We start from the raw sequence: 16,619 nt of genomic DNA on the forward strand, positions 1-16,619 counted from the left end.
TCCAATACCAACCGCTCTTATCAGCGCTGGTTCGAGTCCCAATAGAAACTTTCTTTTTTGTTTTTTTTTAATACATTTTATGATTGTAAGTATATTTATTATATAATTGTATTTTCAGAAAATACGTATTTAGTTAAAAAAAATTTCGACAATTAATGTTCAGACATCATTTGTGGCTTGTTTAATGTGTTTGTGTGTGTTTTATTCTTTTATTATTTTAATTTTTGGCACTGTTCTAATAAAAATGTTTGAGAAGTAGTAAGTATAAATTAGTTTAATATTTAAACAAAATATAAATAAAAAGTATATTAATTTCGTTTAAATCATATAATAGAAGTATAACTTCTTACGTGCGTACAAAGTACACACTCATTCTTTTTTGAAAATAAACAAATATATAAGATTATTTCATTCATAGGAGATTCTGACCAATAGAAAGCTACAGAAATCTAAATTAAATAGATAATTTTTGATAATTTCCCGTCATCAAGTATATTACGTCAGATGCCCTTCGTTGCTATGAAAAAGTACATTCAGTGACATTAATGACAATTAATGTTTTAAAAATTATAAAAGTGATCACTTTCAACCGTAAAATATTTATAACAACCGTGTGTTTAATTGTACTAATTCGCACTTACATAAATAAATTACAATAAAATTTTGGTTTTTAACAGTTTTATTCATGAAATAATCGCAACAAATTGCACTCGATCTCTAAAATTAATATAGAATTTTAGAGCTCTTGTGCAATTACTACTGACAATCGGGTAGTACAGCTCGGTACAGTATAGGTTATTTGCTTGAGTTGCAAATTGAACGAAAATAAATAAACTAACTTTTGTGTCCAAAAACGCAAATATGCCTGATGTGGGGTTAAAGAACTTATCACGAGGAAATATTATTGGTCTTGTGCAGAAAGTAATGTTCTCAGAGGGACATAGCTGTAGAGCTAGACGTAATACGGGGCGTTCTGCTCAAAACCTATGCTAGGTAACAGGAACTAGGAAAGCTCAAAAATAAGCAAGGGAAAGTCGCCAAAAGTAATAACGGCTCTCCACGATCGTTTAATTGTCCAATCACTGGAAGACACCCAACCATTTCTCACCTGCAGCTCCAAAGGCAGCTTTTGGAAGCTACAGGTGTACTTAACTGTTTCAGTTGAAACGATAAGAAGAAGAGTTTGTACCAAGAAGTATACAGCAGGATACAATTATTGGTTCCCGAGTAATCCAGGCAGCACAAGATTGATTGCCTAAATTGGTGTCTTCACCACCAAAACTGGAACATTGGGAATTGACAAAATGTGCTATTTTCAAAAAAAGTCCCATGAAATCGTGTACTTAGAGGTCGAGGAAGACAAGCAAGAACGGAAACTGTCAGATCTGTTCACAAATATACAAGGGGCAGTGTAATGTTCTGGAGAGGAATTGTGATCCGTAAAAAAACTCCTTTAATTTTCATCCAATCAACTTTAACTGCTCACAGGTATGTTGATAACCTGTAGTCAGGCTCTGGAGAGGTGCAACAGGAGAAAATTTAATAAAAACAAAAAAAAACAATTTAAACATTATTCGTTTTACATTGAAATTTTGTATGCTATTGACTTTAAAACAACTACTTTCAATTTGTTTGTTAAATACTTTATTGTTTTATTTAATTGTTATGTATTTGTTATTAAATTGCTTTAAAATAAATATTGCTTGACTTTGTGTGTTTGTTTTTTAAATTCGCACGAAATAGTAAGAAATATCAGATGATTCCATTTAAGTTTGGGGGTGTGTATATTTTATCGTCAACCGACACTAAAGTCATTCACTATTGTACTCATTTGCCCTCATTTGCTGCAGTACTTTATTGTACTGAAAGAAGAATTTTACTTTACCTGCCGCGATTAACCGAGACTGAATGTAAGTGGTCGATGGCAGTAATCGATTATTTATTTGAGTTAACTTACAATTTATTTACTTTAATTATTGAAGATATTCTTCTTTAGCGGCGAATCGATTGAGAGTAAAATTTGATTGAACCGCGCGCATGCGCACACCGACAGTATGGTATTAATCGTTATACGGGCTCTGATTGGGTGTTGAAATTTTGAAATGATCTGTCAATAATTGTTCAATATGGAGGTTATCGGTAAACAAAAATATTGTATAATATTAGTTTTTATTGATGTGTGGACAGAAATAAAATCAAATTTATAATTCTAGTGACTTTTTAAATAGTTTTGAAAAGCCGCAGGTACGTAATTCTAAATGTTTCAGTTGGAAATACCTAATAGTTTCAATACCTATCTATTTGGAAAATGTAAACAAAATAATGTAGTTACCTATTAGTAGGCAATGCTTTAATTTACATAATCTGATTACGAACAAACTTTCTACAAATCTTCATCTCATATATCGTTTTCTTACTCTATATTTTGTTGTATTTTATTTCGACAAAAATCAAACTAATAATTTTATTAAATTTATATAAATTTATGGTGTAAACGTTTAGTTTGTGTATATTCCCACATGACGTATACGTGAATGTGGTGCAGTTTGAAATACCGTCAACTTTCGTACGGTGCGGTAGACGTGAAGTGGGTTCAAGCCCAAGCAAGTTATTATTTTTTTATTTTTTTTATAGATTTTATGATTGTAAGTATATTATTATATAATTTTTGAAGATATTCTTCTTTTTTGAAAGTGGTAGATAAGAAAGTTAGTTTGATTTTTAAATAAAATAAGTACAAATAACCTTTTAAGTATATTTACTTCGTTTAAATTACCTATTATATAATAGAAGAATATCTTCTTACGTGCGTACAAAGTACACACACATTCTTTTTTAAAAATATTGTACAACATTTACGACATTGTTAATTAAATTTATGTCCAAAAGTGAAATTCTGTAGTACCTATTTTGTAATTATATTCATATAAAATAAATCATATGGCATAATAGCATATAATGAGAGGTAGCAGATACAGGATGCTGCAGTTAATACTCAATGGAAAGATCGACGGAAAAAGAGGAATTGGTCGAAAGAAATATTCATGGCTCCGAAACCTTCGTCAATGGACTGGCTTATCAGCAGATCAATTGTTACATGCCGCACAATATCGAGAACGATATCGGCAAATTGTTTTGGAAGCTACCTACGCCTAAAAATTTGGGAACGGTACTCAAAGAAGAAGAAAATAAATCAAAACTTTACCGATTTAGTAATTATTCAATATTGATAACTATCGATTAAAAATCGAAAGCGACCATCATGCAGAAATCACCTGCCATCACTGTCATGAAATTTTTATTATGTCTAAAATTTAAAAAATTCTTAAATAGTAAATTGTAAGTAAGTGTTAAAACCAATATCAAATTGTTGGCGATAAAATTTTGTATGCACCACGTCAGTAAAGACTCTTTATCCAACTCGTCTGTTACTCGCCTCGCTCGGTACGCTGGCTCTTCTCGTAATATCAAGACTCGTTCGTTAAAAAGTCACTTTACTGACTTGGTACATAAATAACTATTACACCCTTTGACATACTATTTTTCACTTACTTGATTTATTAAAGTGTGTACAACATTTATCAGTTTTTCAACTAATCCTTCTAATTCCTCCCTTTTCAACTAAATCCCCTCTCGTTAGAAGAAAACGGAAAACATCATTTTACCCAGAGTCTGTACCATGAATAGCTATTTGTATAACAAGGGAGCAAAGTGCTACTTTTTTCTATTAATTCTATTAGTTTTTTGCCATTGTCATTACTTTCTTTATGTAGGCTTTTACCCCCTGTTATATTCATATACATATCCTCTCTTCCTACTTTAGCATTCATGTCTCCCACAATTATTTTAATATCATATTTTGGTATTTTCCCAATTAGCTCCCCGAGTTGTTCATAAAACTCATTTTTTATTTCCATGTCTTTCTATTCTGTAGGAGCATGTGCGTTAATTATGCTGATTTTTCTATTTTTCTTTTTCTTTATCTTTAAAAGGCATTTTAATTTTTGTCGATAGACACTCCTTAACCACAGTGTTATAGTTCTTGGTTATAGATTACTGAGTCTTTTCGTGGGATATTAACATGTTTAACTTGTGTGCTATTCTATTGAATCTCTAAAGTAGTCGTTGGAGGTCATTTTCATTTTATGCCAATATTATTGCATCAATCGTATAGCAGACGATATTCAAACCTCGGTTTCCCATTTTGTAACCAATGTTGGTTTCTTTTATGCTTTCTATTATCTTTCCCAAGATCATGTTAAAGAGATCATGTTAAATATAATTTCAATTTCAACATTTAGTTTTTCTGGCACTGCCTGAATTGTGATTCTATCCGTCCAGGACACTATGAGAAAACTTGTGGACGAGAAGAAGTGTAGAATTTTCTACAAAAGACTGAGTCATGTTTGTTGCTGAAACAAGCAACGAATTCCTAAATCCTGGAATGAAAAAGAAGATGATAGGGAGAACAAAACGGTGTAGAATAAAAATGGCACACAGAAAAATAAACCAATGATGGAATATGTGATAAAAAAGAAATATACACGTATCACTCCGTTAACAGAATGATACCAGAGAGACTTTAAAAATATATGCCATTACATTAAAATCTTGTTTGCCCCATCATCCCTCTACCAGATCCTCGTAGAGGGATGATGCGTAGCTTCTCCCCATCGACATGTCAAAATTACTCTAAAATCACCGTATTTCGATTACCAAATTATGTACCATAATGCCCACATTAGCTCCAGTCTATGAACGAGGGGTGCCAAAAAAGAAAACAGCATAATCATAATCGGGGCGATGCGAAGGGTAGACATGGGGGTGATGGAGTACGGGTGAATTTAACACCATCATTTCTCTGATTGACGTCTGACAGAATGATGCGAAGCGTGGTGGAGTGCACAAGGGCCCGATGCACTGCATGCACTGTTTGTGTTAACTAGATGGGAGAGAACAAGTGAAAATTAAATAAGAAGAATAGATAACTATAGTATTTGTTTAATGACAGGGGGAGTACACAAAGGAAACTGATTTTGTTTGGACACTGTGGTCGCAATATCGGGATTTATAGATAGTCAATATTACTAAAATCTTAAGAGAATCAGTTATTTGAAATATTATTAATTTCATCTTCTTTTTATTTCTTTATTAGCAATTCAGTTTGTTCACTGACGGACTGATACCTCTATGGAAGGTTGTCATTCCATTTTTTCCGCGATCGGTCGATACTTATTGATACGGGTTGAAGCATGGATCCTGACAGAATCGCTTTTAAAAACCATTTTTAATGCGCTTTTTGCGTTAACTATTTGCGCTTTTTAAAAAACGCAAACAAGCATTTGAGATGTTGGTCTACCGCCGTATTCTGAAGATCAGTTGGGTAGAAAGAGTCACAAACGAAAAGGTTTTGCAACGTTTGAACAAAATTTGTGAAGTAGTCAACACGGTTAAAAGGCGTAAATTAGAATACTTTGGTCATATAATGCGTCACCCAGAAAAATATTACATACTTCGCCTTGTCATGCAAGGTAAAATAATAGGTAAAAGAAGTGTGGGCCGCCGTAAAACTTCTTAGCATAAAAACTTACGCCAATGGTTTGGGAAAACTAGCACTGAACTATTTCGTGCGGCTGTCAATAAGAAATTGATTGTTAATATGTTGGGCAACGTGAGAGCCAACGATCTACAAGCGGTCTCGGCACCTTAAGGGGTTACATAGGTCCTGCGGGCAAAAAAAGTGACTTTTTAAAAAATTATATATCGAAAACTAAAAATTATTTTTATTTATAATTGGAACATGTAAAAGTATAGTACTTAAGGTTATCTCAAAAAAATTTTCAGCCAAGAATATTCATTGTTGTAGAGTTGACTGCAATTTTTCGGCAACAGCCCTTTTTTTGCGGTGGGCAGCATAACTAAGTTCTTTCTCATCTGAAATCAAAATATCAAAAAGTTTCTTGTAGTTTATACCTCTGGCTAGTGAATGAACGAAGGAATTAAAAAAAAAATGAAATTTGAAGATCACATTTTCGACCCCAAATTTTCTGATTTATTCAAAAATGATCATTTTTAAAGTAATTTTTTTTATAAAACAAAAACAACTTCACCTAATAAAAATTCCTTCGTTCATTCACTAGCCAGAGGCGTAAACTACAAGAAAATTTTTGATTTTTTGATTTGAGATGAGACTGGACTTAATTATGCTGCCCACCACTAAAAAAGAGCTGTTGTCGAAAAATTGAAGTCAACTCTATAAAAATGAATATTTTTGGCTGAAAATTTTTTTGAGAGCACCTTATGTACTATACTTTTACATGTACCAATTATAAATAAAAATAATTTTTAATGTTTGAGATATATTTTTTTTACCCGCAAGACTTATGTAACCCCTTAAAAAGAAGAAGCATATGCAGTGAGCACGTAAAGATTGGAATAAATTCGTTTTATCGAGAATGGACGATTTTGGAGAAAAATCCTGAAACAGGTCAATTTTTATTTTTAAATTACGACTTTTTGGCATATATATTATACTAGTGACGTCACCCGTCCGGGCGTGATGACGTTATCGATGATTTTTTAAAATGAAAATAGGGATCGTGTGATAGCTCATTTGAAAGTTAATTTAATTCTCTATTTAGTAATATAAACATTAACATAATTATTTATACAGGGTGTCCAAAATTTTTTTTTTAATTTAATTTAATGACATACAAAGAAGAATGTGAGTAATTTCTTTAATTCAAAATACATTTCACTGCTATCAGAAAACAGGAAAAAATGTTTATTTGGCAAATAAATATTGTTTTTGCTTAAATTCAATATTAAGGCAGCCACCCACCAGCCTCGTGACAGTTTGAACATTTAATTTAAGGGAAAAGCCATGATTATTTTTCAAAAAAACTTTTTTTCTGTTTTCTGAGAGCAGTAAAATGTATTTTGAATTAAATAAATTACATACATTCTTCTTTTTATGTTAATAAATTGATTCCAAAAAAATGTTTTTGGACACCCTGTGTAAATAATTATGTTAATGTTTATACTACTGAATAGAGAATTGAATTACCTTTCAAATGAGCTATCACACGACCCATATTCTCATTTAAAAAAATCATCGATGACGTCATCACGCCCAGCTGGGTGACGTCACTAGTATGATCTATGTGCCAAAAAGTCGTAATTTAAAAATAAAAATTGAACTGTTTCGGGATTTTTTTCCAAAATCGTCCATTCTCTATAAAACGAATTTATTCCAACCTTTACGTGCTCACGGTATACAAACTGAATTAACACACATCCTATCACTTAATTTATATTTTACTTAAATTAATAGGGGAGGCATTGAAGATTTAAGATGAATTACGTAAATTTTCTGATTAAGGCTGTTTGGAACATATTTACTATGAAAGCATCAATCAACTTAAAAGAGGGAGCACATTGCTAAAACAATTATTTACTTTTTTCTACGGCCGGTGCCTTCGGTATTCTTATCGGCATCGGCAAGCTTTTTTGTAGGCAGCGCACAAAAAACTCGAATAAAGACATCTTGAAAGGGCGACAAACTCCAGCGGAGAGAGAAAAAGGCGGAATTACCGAACATTGGGAAATCTCTGGATATAAGTTGACTTGCAAATCATATTCACTATGTTCCGACACCACCGCACCAGATGATAAATCAGTTGGAACACGTCGTGAATACAGTCTTTGTAATCCGCGTTCGAAAAAGGCTTTACACACTGGATTTACATTCGAAAAATGGATCAAGAGGAAAAAGGCGGAAGGTGCACACGGGCTATTGTTGTAGCACAAAGTGCCAAATAAAATATAAAAAGGTTCATCATAACATAAAAAGTGTATATCAGCTTGTTTTATTTTTTGTTTTCGTGTCTTTCGGGTTATTTGGTCTAAAGACTTCAGGGGCGTTCCATACAATAGGTTTCTTTGTTTATACTATAGGTACAACACTCAAGAAAGGTTTTACTGAATTTTTGAGGAGCATAAATGAAACATATTTTACACAAAAATTAATACATATTGTAGAACGGTACCGATATTAAGATTGTTCTAGTATAGTGTAGGAAATAGAGGTTGAACCTCGCAAAATGAACACAAGTCCGGTTTTATTTTTTTCTGGTATATCAAGGGTGCTTGTTATGAGACTAACTTTTTCTTAAAAAGTTTCGCCCCCGAACCCCCCTTTTCAGCCCTTTAAAGGGGGTAATTTGTGGTTTTTGCGAAACCTAGACCTTCCTGTACGTTTTGCAAAAAATTTACTTAATAGTAAAATGAAGAGGACTACTATTTATTTCCTACTATTTATTTTCCGACAGCATATGTCTAGTACCCACCGTTTAGCGGGGGTGGCGCCCCAAAATTGACACATTTTTAAAAAAGATGTTTCAAAAACTTATTTTTCCCTAACTCTAATGAAAATTAAGAAGAAACCTTGCGGCAATTAATCACAAATACGTGGCTGATTTTTTTATATAGGTTTGATTTAAAGGAAATTGCAAATTTTTTAATTACAGGGTGTTACAATTTAAAAAAAACCCCTTTTTATACCATCTGAATCGCCTATGCTAGAGTAAAAAAACTTTCAGCGATTATCCATGTACTAGTGTTATTTACAAATTTGTATAATGCACCCCATATTTTCCCCGGAACCACCCCAAAAAAAGGAGAATTAATAAAGAAAATAATCAAAAATTGATTTTGGGCCACCCCTGTGGTTTTAGGGTGCAAAGAAAATAAAATATGCATAGGTCATAATGTGCAGCAGACAGTGTGTTCTTTTATTTTCCATAAGTACGTTATCCATAAAATGAATAGGTAACGAAAAAATAAACAAAAACTGGACCCCGCCGAAGCATTTCTGAGGTTTGCGGCGCCACTGTGCGGTAACGGTTGTTTATACGAAAAAAATGCATAGGACCTTATTTGTAGAGAAAATAGTGGTCTTTAATTCTGTATAAGTTTTGTTTTAAAAAATGCATAGGTAATGAGAAAATCGTCAAAACATGCTCTCCATGGGATAGGGGTAGTTTCTGCAGTTTATTTTCACGGATAGGGGTAGTTTCCGCAGGGATGTTGCAATAATCATATTTATTTATGAAAAACCCTATTGATGGAGCATAGGCCATATGGGTCAAAAAGCAAAAAAAAAATTTTCAATCCTCTCTTTATTTATTTTTTTTTGGCTACAGGGGTTGCATTAAGAAATCGCTTTTGTTGTCCATGCATGGGTAATAAGAACGTACATAAAATGATATATGAAGCATTATAATAAAGAGCATGGTGTGCGAAGGATTCTAAGAAAATCACTGTCTTTATTAATTCTCCTTTTTTGGGGTGGTTCCGGAAAAAAATGGGAATGCATTATAGAAATTTGTAAATAACACCAGTACATGGATAATCGCTGAAAGTTTTTTTACTCTAGCATAGGCGGTTAAGATGGTATAAAAAGGGGTTTTTTTACAAGGTAACACCCCGTAATTAAAAAATGGGCAATTCCCCTTAAATGAAACCTATACCAAAAAATCAGCCACTTATTTGTAATTATTTTCCCTAGAGTTTCTTTTTAATTTTCATTACAGCTAGGGAAAATATATTTTTTTAAACATCTTTTTTAAAAATTTGTCAACTTTGACATATGCTGTCGGGAAATAAATAGTAGGAAATATGGTCCTATTCATTTTACTTTTAAGTAAATGTTTTGCAAAACGTACATAAAGGGCTACGTTTCGTAAAAACCACAAATTACCCCCTTTAAAGGGATGAAAAGGGGGTTCCGGGGCGAAATTTTTTAAGAAAAAGTTAGTCTCATAATAAGCATCCCTTGATATACCAGAAAAAAAAAAATAAAACCGCACTTGTGTCCATTGTGCGAGGTTCAACCTCTGCTCTGTTTCCTACACTAGTATTAAAATCGACTGAAAAATGATGATTTATATTTTTAGAAATTGGTGTAACACTTTTCATTAACCCTTAAACGCGAAAACTTTTATTTTTTTTGTTGTCTGATTTGTTTACAAACTTAAAAAAAAGTACAAGAATTTGTTTTACATACTTAAAAAATTTACTGAAAATTGCACTGAAGAACAATGAAGTTGCTTAAGGAGGTCTTAAAAGGCTACATCAGCGCGTGATAAAGACAGAAAACGCGTTCCAAGATTGCAGCTTTAGTTTTGAATATTTTTTCGAGTTATTTGTCACACATATCCGTAAAAAATGTCTGTCCAGAGCCCAAGTTGAGAAATATGTTAGTATGTAGAAATTACTCGATAACTAACTAAAATATTACAAAAGCGAGTCTGCATTGCCATTAAGAAAAACAAAAAAATACACTTTTTTCAAATAAACTTTTTTATTCCATGCCTAGATTTTGTGTCACATTGAAACTACTAAAATCGATTATCTATAAGAAGAAATCTAACAACTGACTAATTTGGCAACATAAAGTTAAAGTCACCGTCATCACAATGTATATTATCAGTAGTAATTGCACAAGAGCTCTAAAATTCTATATTAATTTTAGAGATCGAGTGCAATTTGTTGCGATTATTTCATGAATAAAACTGTTCAAAACCAAAATTTTATTGTAATTTATTTATGTAAGTACAAATTAGTACAATTAAACACACAGTTGTTATAAATATGTATTTGACGGTTGAAAGTCATCACTTTTATAATTTTTAAAACATTTGTCATTAATGTCACTGAATCTATTTTTTAGTAGCAACGAAGGGCATCTGACGTAATATGCTTGACAACGGGCAATTATCAAAAAAGTTATCAGTTTAATTTAGATTTATGTAGCTTTCTATTGGTCAGAATCTCCTATGAATGAAATAATCACTATATTGTGCTTTTCTCTTGGATAGTGTCATGTACTGCCGACGCACTGTTGCCAAAGGTTCGCAGAACTTTCGAAAAACGGTGCAGCTACTATCTCTCGAATTAATATTGATGACACGCTGATGTAGCCTCTTAAATACGTTAGTCTGCTTGTGTATCGCACAGTACACAATGATAGATTTGCCGCAAATTTAATGAAGTTCTCGTAATTTTTTTTTAAATATCTCATAGGACACAGTTCTCTGTTAAGGGTTACAATCACTCACTATTTTTAGTTGGGTCCTTATTTATCTTCAAACGCCATAGCTTTTGTCTTTTTTATCAGTTTCATATTGAAATTTAGATGGCTCTTTGCAGATAATCTTCGATTAAGATAAATAGTTAGCTGATTAGGCAGCTGACAACTGACAATGCTTGAACCAAAACTGCCCCCTTATTTTCACTTCCCATGGGAAAAATAATTAATTTTTGTAAACCAGGTGTTTCGCAAAAATCTCCCGGTGACACTTTTCATTAAGATTAATTAACAAGGCCTTCAGACATGAAATATGAAATTGTGAGTTTCATTTACATTATTTACCTAGAAATTAGGATAAGTAGAGTGATTTAGTAGCTGTGTCTGTTTGGCACACTCAGATAATTGCTGTAATAATTATTAACCGGCAGTGTAAACCGTTTAAGAAGTCATTTGATATTTAAGTCAAACCAACGAAGGGTACAGCCTACAAACGAGCGAATTTTAAGTCATTTAGAAATTCAAGAGCTAAAGGTGGCCACACATATTTCATATACATATTAATTATAAGTAGATAGGTAATTTTATTTAAAAAAGAAATTTCCAACACGCAAACACTTTTTTGAATAGGAAGACATCAGATGCGATGGAAGGACGATATTGTAAAAGCTGCAGGAACTCACTGGAAAAGCGTAGCCAAGGACAGACAGTTATGGAAAAATTTGGGGAAGGCCTATGTCCAAATTTGGATAGAAATGGGCTAAAGAAGAAGAAGAATCTTAATATTATTACCGAAGACACTACCAAGGACGAAATGAAACATGCGTTCAAAGAGATGACAAATGAGAAAGCACCTATAGAAGATATAGTAGTAAAGTTAGAGAAGAAGTTCTTCTCGAAAACATTCAAAGTCTATTTCTGACTTATGGCGTTGCAAAAAAAAATTAATTTGGGATAAACAAATTAAATACATAGTTATAAACAAATGAAGATCAAAAACGGTAAATTTTCGCTTTTTTCGTCTATAACCAAAAAGTTAAGCATTTTAAACAAATTTCAGAGTAAGAAACTCATAAATCGTCTAAATAGTTTCAATATGGCGTTCGCTGAATATGTCTATCCTTATTGGTTGCTTAGAAAATTGCAAAATAAATTATAAATTTTGAGTTTTAATAAATATTCATAACTTATGTAAAAATTAACTTAGAATCTTCTTATTACGCGGAATACCGAGACTTCTTGTACTTAAATTATATTTTAAATTTCAAAGCAATTGGTCAAATAGTTTAAAAGTTATTTAATTTATTTATCCCAAATTCACTTTTTTTGCAACACTATAAACAGAAAATTATGAGGTTACAGTAAGACTTCTGACAGTTTATGGAAGAAGAACATTTATACCTACTATTGACTTAATTAAAAAAACATGACAAAAAGTAATTTTAAATAGTGTAAATTTATTTTGCAAGAACACGTCTACTTTTTGCCTACTTATAAACAATTAGAATAACTTTTTAACCGTTACCCGTAGAAAAATTATTTTTTCATATTTGGAAAGACTGAATTTTTATACACATTTAGACAGAAAAACAATTGTCCTAGGACAATTAGGGACGAAGTTAGCGCCCCCTTTTTTTAATTCACATGTTTTTGCAAAATAAGTTTGCAGTATTTAGAATTATTTTTTGTCATTTTTTTTAAATTAAATTAATAGTATAAATCTTTTTTTTTTTTCATAAACTATCCAAAGTATTAGTGCAACTTCATCATTTTCTGACTTATGGCGTTGCAAAAAAAAATTAATTTGGGATAAACAAATTAAATACCTTTTAAACTATTTGACCAATTGCTTTAAAATTTAGGGTATGATTTAAGCACCAGAAGTCTCAGCATTCCGTGTAATAAGAACGTTCTAAGTTAATTTTTACATAAGTTATGAATATTTATAAAAACTCAAAATTTATGATTTATTTTGCAATTTTCTAAGCAACCAATAAGGATAGACATATTCAGCGAACGCCATATTGAAGTTTTTTTATACGATTTATGAGTTTCTGACTCTCAAATTTGTTTAAAATGCTTAACTTCTTGGTTATAGACGAAAAAAAATAATTTTTAAGGGAAAATGAAGTCTTTCAACTATTTTTCATTTTTTTTTTAATAATTTACCGTTTTTTGATCTTCGTTTGTTTATAACTATGCATATCATCAAAATCGGCTTCAGGAAACATATAGGTTATTAATATAGATGTCCATACTACTCAAAAAATTTGGTTTCGACCTGGAGGGGGTTGTGTCACCAACAGGATATTTTTTTCCTTATTTCTCTGAACTACAATGATTATTTTCTAATGCTAAAAACTTTAATAGAGAGAACCATGGAATATAACCGTTTACTAATTTTGTTTATTTCCAAAATGCTTTCGGTTCGAATTTATAACATCTACAGTCGGAAAAATGAAAGAATACCCACGAACGATCACAAAAATCACTTATTTTGTGTTTGCTGTATTTTTCTATAAATAACAAACGTTTGTTTTAGAAAAAGAGAGCAAATACAAAATGAGTGATTAATGTGATCGTTCATGGGTATTCTTTAATTTTTCCGACTGTATAAAAAATCAACAACACGTCTGCAACTCCATGTGTTCCATACATAGTGAACTAGATTACTAAAGAGTAAATAATAAGTAGCACTATGCTCAATAGTGAAAGAAAACATCGACGAAAAGTGAGGAGTAGGAAGGAAAAGACTATCGTGGCTAAGAAACCTCACCAATATATGTAGGTACAGGGCTAATTTTTTAATTTGCAGCTAATAAGAACAACTGAAGACAGAGAAGAGTTGTAGTAGCCAACCCCCATTGAGGAGAAGGCACTTTAAGAAGAAGAAGAAGAAGGAGATCCGGGTATATATTTCTTAAGGGGTCCGTATCCCACACGGGGATATTTCGGTGGGACTGTATTACCATCTCTTTTCTATTTTACTTTTTATGTATCCTAACATGTTATAATATATATTTTGAGTGTATGGCCACTTTTAGCAACTGTGATAAACTATATGAAAGCCCGCCTCACGCCTACTTATTCGCAAGATGCTTATAATTAGGGTGGTCTTTATATAAGACGAGAAGATGAAAGGATGGCTAATTTGGATGAAGGGAAGAGGCCACACATATTTTTCATTAAGTAAATATGCGTCTCGATTTTTTAATTTAAATATTATGTGCAGTTACGAAGAGTCACGTAAAGGATACTTACATATATTTTTTCTCTCCTTTTTATGATGGTCTTAGTATCTAAACATAACAGATATTAACCAGACTCGTTTGGAATTTGTATTCACACATATACATTATTTTTTAATGTTCTTATAATACTTTTATTTGATTGAGTTATTTTATTATCAGATATTTTTGAAGTTATACTTCTTTAGGCGCGTTGGGAGTAAATTTATATGCACGCGAATTCATCAAAAGTCTTGATCCTGGGCGCATCTCAAACGTTATACGGGCTCTGATTGGGTATTAAAATAATCTGTCAATCTGTTCAATATGGAGGTTATGGGTAAACAAAAGTTGTGTATATTAGGTTTTATTGTTGTGGGGGCAAAGACAAAAGCAAGTTTATAATTGTAGTGACTTTTTAAATATTTTTTAAAAGCTACAGGTACATAATTGTAAATGTTTCAGTATTGTAATAAAAAATTACATAGCTATTTGGAAAATGTAACTAGCTAGTAGGTAATGCTTTGATTTACATAATTTGATTATCAACAAAATTTCTACCAATCTTTATCCAATATTATTGTTTTCTTACTCTATGTTTTGTTGTATTTTAATATATTCAAGTATATTTAAATGGGAAATAAGCCACAATTTTACCTAAAAATGATTTTATTAACGTTTCGACGCCCAAGTCGGGTGTCGTTGTCAAAATACAAAATAATACTAAATAAATAAAAATGTTGTTGCTTAGTAAAAAATTCTTCTAATAATTTATTTAATCTGACTCATTTATATCGGCAATTCAGACACGTATTATACATTTTAAAGTAGACGACTTTAAAATGATATTGCCAATATTTAATATATTATTTCCAAAAAAAAAACAAACTAATTTGATTAAACTAACAAAATAAGCGACTGTGAAAAAAGTTTAAAACTTTCACTTGGTGTATCTAGTATCTTCCCACATCACTCATATGCATACGTCTCGTTGGTTAAATTCTGCGTGCGTTGATTTCAAAATCTAACAACCTGATATAAGCAGGTTCGATCCCCAATGCAAATTTTTATTTTTTTTATTTATTTTATACATTTTATGATTGTAAGTATATTTATTATATTTTTTTTTTCAGAAAATACGTATTTAGTTAAAATTTTTGCCAACAATTATTGTTCAGAAATCATTTCTTTGTTTCATTTTTTAATGTGTTTGCGTGTGTTTTATTCTTTTATTTGTTTAATTTTCGGTATTGTTTTAATAAAAATTTTTGGAAAGTAGTAAGTATTAAAATTAGTTTAATATTTAAATAAACTATAAATAAACTGTTTAAAGTATATTGATTTCGTTGAAATCATATAATAGAAGTAGGTATAACTTCTTACGTACGTACAAAGTACACACACATTCTTCTTTTTTATTTTGCTTTAGTTTAAGAACTCGATTATTTTGTTTTCTTTTTGTTTAATCATCGTAAGTTTGATTTGTATTTTTTATATGTGTAATAATTTTTTCGTATCATATAGTTAATTACAATATTTGTGTAGTTTGCAGATTGCTTACAAGTTTCGTCTTAATTCTATGGTTGTAGTACATTATAAGTTTATATTTACTTAAATAAAATTGAAAATATCTATTCCTCCAGAGAAAATTAATTCATTTAAGTGAAATGGGAAGCAGACATTTAATTTTTGCATGTCTTTATTAAAACGTGGAATATTAATTTGCTTGTTGAATGTCACATTCTAATAGGAGGTGTGTTAAGTCTCCATATTGTCCACAAAAAGAAGTTCTGAGAAAGGTGAATAAAGAAATGGAAGTCTTAAATATAATTAAAACCAGAAAATTGGAATATCTGGGACATATTACACGAGGAGAGAGATACAACTTGATACAACTCATACAGGGAAATATTCAAGGAAAAAGAAGTATTATACTTCTTATACTCCCCTATAATAGGGAGTTGCAGAATATCGTGGCTGCTCAATCTGAGAGAATGGTACGGATATACTATTGGTATACGGATGTTAGTTAGCCTCTGGATTAAACCATTTCTTTTGAATAATTTTGGATTGCCATTGTTTAAAGGCTAAATCTTTTTTGGATTCCAAATAATTGGTTTGCCATTTTAATCTGAGCATAGTAAATACATCTATATCTGATACCGGCAAAATGTCTATATTTTTCCCTTGAAAATGTATTTCATTTATCTCTTTAATATTTTGAAACATTTTTGTAGCTTTCGGCCAGAAGTACAGATTTTTTCTTAACATTATGTAGAAACATCGTGTAGGTATATCTTTGA

The sequence above is a fragment of the Diabrotica virgifera genome, chromosome 5, assembly GCF_917563875.1.
Source record: "Diabrotica virgifera virgifera chromosome 5, PGI_DIABVI_V3a".
In the NCBI taxonomy this organism is placed as follows: Eukaryota; Metazoa; Arthropoda; class Insecta; order Coleoptera; family Chrysomelidae; genus Diabrotica; species Diabrotica virgifera.